This window comes from Melozone crissalis, unplaced genomic scaffold, assembly GCF_028551555.1.
Source record: "Melozone crissalis strain CALT ecotype California unplaced genomic scaffold, PUWL_Pcris_2 ptg000123l_1, whole genome shotgun sequence".
Classification (NCBI taxonomy): Eukaryota; Metazoa; Chordata; class Aves; order Passeriformes; family Passerellidae; genus Melozone; species Melozone crissalis.
Genome location: NW_026535899.1, coordinates 281558 through 289703, shown reverse-complemented (window position 1 = coordinate 289703; position 8146 = coordinate 281558). Strand labels below are relative to the sequence as shown.

General features: G+C 34.8%; 1 long non-coding RNA gene across 1 annotated transcript; it reads left to right on the top strand.

Annotated features, from left to right (window-relative positions):
* Window positions 1-518: 518 nt before the first annotated feature.
* On the top strand, window positions 519-2372 carry LOC128948350 (uncharacterized). Its single transcript, XR_008484117.1, has 3 exons — window positions 519-588; window positions 2019-2133; window positions 2286-2372. It is a non-coding gene; the product is annotated as an uncharacterized LOC128948350 (long non-coding RNA).
* Window positions 2373-8146: the final 5774 nt, after the last annotated feature.

The following is an 8146-nucleotide window of genomic DNA, read 5'->3' as shown; positions in this document are numbered from 1 at the left end:
AGGAGATGGTTAGTTTATCATTGTTCTTTCTAATAATTGTGATATTGCCATTAAGAGATATGAGAGACTTAGTGATAAAACAAATCATAAAGTACATGTAGAAAAGCTGTTTAATTTTTTTAAACAAGATGTTATGTGATTTTGATTGTTCTGACTGTGCTTAGGTCTTGTCTGTGTTTAGGCAATGTGTTTTCCTAATTGTTGAAAGAAACTACTATAAGTGGGTGTCTGTTTCCTGAGCACTAATAGGGTTTTTTTGTCAATTTTTTTAGCATTTGCCCTTGCTGAATTGATTGACAATTCTCTATCAGCTACCTGTCAAAATACTGGCATTCGGAGTATACAGATAAAATTGGTAAGATAAAAATACTTCAGTGTTTTCAGACATAGTTTGCATTATCCTTTCTTTTCCCTGTTGCTCCTTGTTGATTTGTGCTGTGTGTTTTTCTCCCAACAGCTGTTTGATGATTCCCAAGGAAAACCAGCTGTTGCTGTGATTGATAATGGAAGTGGAATGGCTTCTAAACAGCTTAACAACTGGGCTGTATATAGATTGTCAAAGTTTACAAGACAAGGTGACTCTGAAAGGTTAGCAAGTTCTATATATTTCTACAACAATTAGCAAGCTCTGCAAAGGTCCATAAAATATGTTCTTAAGGCATAGCTGTATACCAACACTCAGCTAAACCCTGTCATTTTATGATTACCTAAATAGACCCATACTTTTTTAAAGTAGGCAATAGAGAAGCGTTATGACACAAAACTGGTCTTCTATTCTTGTGACACACTGAATACTTTTTTGGTTTTGGGACCTTTTCTAAACTGTCTTTTGCTTGCCTGCATACAGTTTGGGACGTGCTATGTCCTGCAAGGGGTTTTTGTACCATGTTCATCTCTTACCTGAAAACCTTTCAGTGGTGCATTAAAGGATACATTCAATATTTAAGCTACTGCAAAACAGGTGGTTTTAGTTCAAATTTTCTTTTTTTAGTTTAAATTTTAATTCTGTATAATGTATTATAAATTATACCTGGAGATGTCTATTTTTTGATGCAGGCTACACAAAATTCATGTTTTGCATTTAAAGAAGAAAGTGGAGGTTGTGTGGTGCCAGGCTTAATCCTAGTGTATAAAATTCCACAAAATCAGTTATGTACAGTTTTTGAGCTTTGGTCACATTTTAATACCTTAAGCCTAGGATTGTAAATGTGAAGATGATAATTACAGTCTCAGTCATAACTAATTTGTCATATGAGCAGATAGTGTAAAAAGTAATACAGCTGTGGGAAGTGATAATATAGCTGGGGGAATTGAAAACATCTCCAAATAGAAAGTGAATGTCTTTTAAGCATTTGGAGATAAGTGCATAAAAAGTGATTCTGGGTCACTTGTAAAGAAACTCAATGTTTTTGAAATTGCTGCAGGCAACTTTAGTAAATTTAGTATTCCTAAAATGCAGATTTAAACTGTAGATTACTACCACTTAATTGAAACAGAGGTCTAAATTATCTACACCTTATTTTCATTTGGGACTGCTGTGATTTAAAAATAAACATTTTCCTAAACTAGATAAGGCTGTTCAAGGTGACTTAGAAGGCATGGAATTTCACTACTGATAGCATATGTTATCTCTCCAAGTCTCCATTTAATAGTTGGTTGGCATTATTTTTCACTTTGACTCAAAAGTATTTTTATGAAAGGATGCTGTCAGAAAAATGAGGCTTGCTTTTTAAGCCATTTTTATTTAGTAAGATTTGGTTTGTGAGAAGGGGGCAGAAATGTTTTATAAGATGAGTTGGGAAAATACTTACTCTGTCATTATCCTTTTAAAAAGAGTACATCAAGAATTTCAGGCACATATGTTTTAAGCTTGCAGTTTTAAAATGTATAAAGTGAAGAATTTTTTACCAAAATGCCAGGAGGAAGAATTTAGTAGAAGCTTTAGATCAAAAGTATCTTTGGGTTTTTTTAATTACTTTTGTCTTGAAAAAATTTATTAAAGACACTCTTATTCTCAGTGATCACTCAGGATATGTACGCCCTCTGCCAGTGCCTCGTAGTTTAAATAGTGATATCTCGTATTTTGGAGTTGGAGGCAAGCAAGCAGTGTTCTTCGTGGGACAGTCTGCCAGAGTAAGTCAATGTCTGACTTTAATTTTATTTTAGAATGTTGGCACACAATCAGATTGTTACTTCCTAATTTTTAATCACAGCATTAAAGTATTTTATTATGTTAATTTTAAGTCTTATTTTGATTTTAAATGCTGTTTCTTTAATAAAATCAGATGATAAGCAAACCTGCAGCATCTCAGGATGTTCATGAACTTGTCCTTTCTAAAGAGGATTTTGAAAAGAAGGAGAAAAACAAAGAAGCAATATATACTGGATTCATTCAAAACAGAAAGGTAAATAGCCTTAAGATTCTCACATTTATAATTGAAAGCCTTTCCCAGGTTAATGTGATTTAACTGTGTAATATTCCTGTAATACTTATCTGGAGATATCTTCTCCTTAGTGAATCATTTGCACCCTGTAGTGTTGTAAAAGGAAAGACATTTTATGCCTTATTTTTTATGTGATGCTTTTTCCTCTTTTCAGTTAAGGTTAAATGACAGAAATGCTTTACAGTTTTGCATGTCAGGTTAAGAAAAATACTTTAAAATACTTTTCTAAGCACAGCAATTTTTTTTGTTGTGTATGAAACAAAAATGAATTTTCTCTGAAGCAGTAAGGAATGAATTAGGGAACCAAATTGTACTTGTTTAGAAATATGTATGACTGACCTGTATACGGGAAAGAAGTCCAGCCAGACCAACAAAACCGATTGATTTTATAAGTATTCATACATGTTGTAAAATAAATGAACTGTTTAGCTGAAAGCTAAACTCAACAGTCCTGATGCTTTTCATGAAGAAAAAGAGCCTAAGTAAAAAATCTGTAAGATAAGGAGGAAGATTGAAAAGAACTGGATTTTGGACATTTTTGGGCAAGGAGGGAGAGGCCAAGATGTAGCTAAGGGTGCAGATGGGAGGGAAAATGGTGGTGCGTATGACAAGGTAGTCAGACCTTGAGCCCATATCTTGTGGGTTATATCAGTCTTCTTGGTGTTTCATATGGATGAGAAAGGAACAGTAGGTAAATAAGGTTTTTATTGTGCCAGTTCTGGGTCAGTGAGTTGCAAAAAAAAATGAATTGCCAGTTTTGGTTTTATTCTCTCTACAATATCAGACTCAAAAAATAGAAACTGAAAATAAAAGCTTACAAAATCTGCTTCATTGTAAAGGGTACAAATGCTTTCCCTCCCTGCTTGATACTAAAGAGCAAGGTTGGATGATACAAAGTAGAAGACAAACTAAGGCACGCCTAAGTCGGAAGAAAGTAGCTGAATGAGATGCATAGGTACTGCTAAAGAGTTCAAGAAGCTGGCGCAATCAACTGTTTGAAATGTTGTGGTAATAATATAAAATCATATTTTATATTAAATTAACAGTTAAATTGACAGTGTTAAAATGCAAGTAAAATTCTATTTAGAGTTAAAAAGATAACTTGTAACTATCCAAGAGGGAGGAGATGATGTGAAAAGTAATAGAAGTGAGGTATGAAGATAATAGAGGTTTCCCTAAAAGATTCCTAAAACCCAGATTTAGGAATTTTTTTTGCAAATCATTGAAATACCTAGGCCAGTTCATTATATTGGTGTGAAATAAAATGTGTGAATGCATCTCGCTAAAGACTTGAAAAATGATCTGCACTGCACATACATCAGCAAGAGAATACTGTGGCAGAAGTAGAAATTGTAAATGGATTACTAGTGTGAGAAGAATAATTGAGCCTTTGAGCCATTCAGTTGGTGAAGGAAGTTACTTTTGCAAAGAAATTAAGGTGTAATTAATGTGAAGCAAAAAGAACTTTAGAACAAGGCCATAACACTAAAGAGAAGCGATATTAATGGTATCCCTGCTGGTCATCTTTGCTTGATGGGTAGTAGTCACCTCTCTTCACTGCAGTCATTTCTCTGGACCATTGAATATTGCAAATAAGTAAATAGTTATTTTCTAGTTGAGATAGATGCTAGGAATGTAGGGGAAGGTGCCATGGTAGTTTGTAATCTGTAGTGGGAAGGCAGCCAGATAATTTGGCAGTGATATTTTGGAGGCTCTTTTGGTCTCTAAATTTCTTCCATGATGTACAAAGTGGCACTTGTTCAGCATAAGTGTGCAGCTTCTAGGTTTGTCAGATCACATGGGGATGAGGACCAAGCAGCTCTGGCTTTTCTTCATTATTGCCAATCCCATCACTAGCATAGAATAGTCCAGGCTATGCTGTGGGCGGGAAAAAGAGATGTAGTCTTCTTTGACAAAAAGTCTCAAAAATTGTTTAATTATCATTTTAGCTAAGGAGAGCTCTTTGATTCCCTGGGGAAAGTAAGTCTTGATAGAACACCCTTAACTATTTCACCTAACTGATTGGGTAGGACATGTCTCCTTTCATGCCTTAGTGATGTGGGGTTTGTCTGCTTTCCTGCAAAATAAGGCAGGAAATGCAGTAGCTGCATTTACTACAACATATCTTCTCAGTTGTAGCAATTGTTTGCATTCACTAGAAAGATCTTAATCTTTGTCTTAAAAATAGGGGTTTTTTCTGGATGTACCAAATGTAAGGCATTACTCACTGGTCCAGTGTGAAGCATGGCATCAACCACTGTGTCTTCCTGCACTTTAGAAAACTGTCAAAAGAGCAAAGTGCATCCATTCAGGAAAAGACAGTCAGTAGTTTCTGGAATGGAGAATCTCTCTTTCTGTTAGGCTACTTGACATTTCATCTGGAATTGAGGATTCACCTTTTTTTCTTTTACAACAAAACTGTTTCTTCTTCTTGAGTTTCTGCTATAGAAAGTAGCCTATCCCTTTAAAAGCCAATAACTTTGGCTTTGTTTGGCTTTGTTTTCTTAAAGAGGCCTTAATGTCTTGCCCTCTTAATGCTTCCACTTGATGGATGAGAACATGAATATTACACAGTGCTACATTCAGTGTGATTAAATGCATTTTTAGACGGCACACTTTAGGTGCTGTGATGAAAGTGAGTTGAAAATGAACTGGATTAGTGATGTCACATCCTCAGCTTGTTGACTTTAATTTGGAAACCTTTATTTTAAGCTTTAATCCTTTGTGATACTTAGCATCATGTGTTCTGTATTACTTTTCTCTTATGTTTTTTAATCCCTTTCAAGTTGATGGGAGTTTGGAAATTCAATTTTCATCCCTGCTCTTATTATTTTACTTTTTTTGTAGCCATCTGATTCTACTCACGTCACAAGTGATGATGAAAGATTTCTTCATAATCTAATATTAGAAGAAAGGGATAAAGAGAGTTTCACAGCAGTTGTCATTACAGGTGTACAACCAGATCACATGCAGTACTTGAAAAACTACTTTCATCTTTGGACAAGGCAGCTGGCGTAAGTTGGTGATTTAAAAGATTTCATTTAAAAGTGGGCTACTAACAAAGTCAAGTAATTATGAACTGCTTCTTTTTTGTGCTTTGACATTGGCCTTATTCTTTTTAAGGCCGTTGATACTTCAATTAGCCTCCCTATCTAACCAATTTTACAGTAATGAACACAACTGAATGAGGCACCCCCAACCAAAGATGTGACTTGATGATTAATACATAATCCACTGTAATTTTTGCATACATATCCACTGTAATTTTTAGTAGCCGATTAATTTAATGGTGTATTACTAATGTAAAAAATTGTTTATCTAATTACTAAGAACTTCATCAGTTACTTTGCTCACAGCCATGCTCCTAACCTTGCTCACAGACTTGCTCCTAATTTACACTTTTAGGGGATCTTTTGGTTGGTTGACTTTTTAAACAACAACAAAAGAAGGTACTGCTCTTCATCCCAGTTTAAGAGGGAGAAGGATATATGACACTATCTGCTCTGTACTGTAATAATGTCATCAGTGGGCCTGCAGAACCTGGAGATACCAGAGAATAGTTTGGGCTTACCTGTTATGATGATCCATCTGTGAATGTAAACTGAAATACAAAGGCCTAGACCAGTTTTGAAATCTGGCAAACTACACAACTTTGTTTTCAAACTATGATTTCATTTTTTTGATGCCTATAATCTGATAATAATAGATGTACTTAAAAAGAGGATTAATATAAGAATTAGGTAATATCTTACTATGTGAAATATCATTCAGTGTTGCACATAAAAACTTGTTACTGAAGCCATTTTTAACCTCATGAAAATATAGGGTACATGACTTGCAGAGGATAATTTACATCCCTCATTAGCTTCTGGGTGCTCATGCAGTGAACACACACACTTTACTGTGTGTTAGTTCTTTCCAACCATCTCTTGAAGTGAAAGAGCTGCCTCTGTTTGAGATGGAACCCAGGTGCAATTATTCAGATATATGCCCTGTAGCTGTTACAGTAAAACCACTCATTTAGCCTTCCAGTGCTGCACAGTCCTGTGTCACTGTTTCAGCTGTAATGGCCCTTTCCCCCCGAACACTTCCCCATTTCCTTCTGCCATGCCTTTTGCCACACATGCAGGATACCAGTTTGGTTCCGCTTTCATGCGCTGCAGCACAAGCCCTCATTATTTTGGATGCTTTGAAGTGGAGATGAACCCCTAAAATAACAATGTCTTAAGGCCAGGAGACTGCCTTTTGAAGTCTGGAAGAAATGCACACAAAATACTAAGCAATTTGGACATACTATAAAATCCTGAGCAATGAGACCAGGAAGAGCCTTCTTCTGGGAAGCAGGATTTCTCTTTGGGGAACATCTAGTGCAGTGGAGGTCAAAGGCAAGCAGCTATAAACTTGCAGGTGCATTTGACTTAAGTCGTGCATTCAGTCCCCTTGACTAGTACAATCTCATTTTTCTCCAGACCATCCCCCAGAGCTTTAAGGATTCAGTCTTTGAAGTTGAAAGAATTAGCTAGCTGAAAAGTTGAAGTAAATGGAGTTGAGTTCCTCAGTTTTCTCAAATTGAATTTCTTTATGAAATTATTTAATCTATTTAACCACATATATTTTTTGAAATTTGTTAAATGAGGAAAAATGCCAATGAGAAAGCAATGTTTACAACTGAAAAACTATTTCTATTATGCAGATCACGTCCATGACTCCTACCTCTATTCAAATTTATGTAAATAATGTAAAGATAGTGATTGTTTGTTACATATTTCTGTTACTATTAGATGATTGATATAAAACTGATAGCAGAGACAAAGTGTGGAAAGATTTGTGACTCTAATTCTTATTTCCAGACTGCAGAACAATTTACAGTAGTTTTTTTTTAGTTAACCCTTTGATGTAAAGGATCTGTAGCCATGTAACAATTGTATATTTTTTTCACTTATTCATTTTTTTTCAAATTTGTTTCCAATTATTTTACCCAAAAATTGGTCCTAGTGTGATTGTGCATGACAGAGATGAGAAGAATGAAAAGGAGTCACTCCCTTTAGTAAACCTTTTGTACCAGATATATGTTGTCAAGGAGTTGATTTATTATAGTGCAACAAACCAGTTATATTTTAATAAAAATAAAAGCTTATTTAGATTTTTTAAATTATAATGTGCAATTTTTAAATTTCACTTGCTGTTTTGGTTTTTTTTCTGAAATGTATTTCAGGCATATCTATCGCTATTATATCCATGGACCAAAAGGAAATGAAGCTAATGCTGTAACAAAAGAAACAAGCCCTTTCAACAACATCAATATTCAGGTAAGAGATTTTATACATGTTAGTCAAAAGTCCTCTTTGATGCCAACTTATTTTATATTGTGCCTGTTTCTCTGTAATCATGCATTTTAAAATATGGCATTCAAGATGTGTATGTAGTTTAATTTTTTGAGGTAATTCTGTTTAGCATTGCAGTGTAGGAACTAACTCCTTTGCTAACAGTCAGTTGTCAAAGTGCTTATTACTGTAAGTGTTTTCCTCTAAGGAAAATCAACTTATTTTTCTTTTTTCCAGATTTCAATGTTTGAAAAGGGAAAAGTACCAAAGATTGTCAATCTGAGGGAGATCAAAGATGACATGCAGACATTGTATATAAACACTGCAGCAGATAGTTTTGAGTTCGAGGCACATATTGAAGAAGAAGGTATAGTTGAA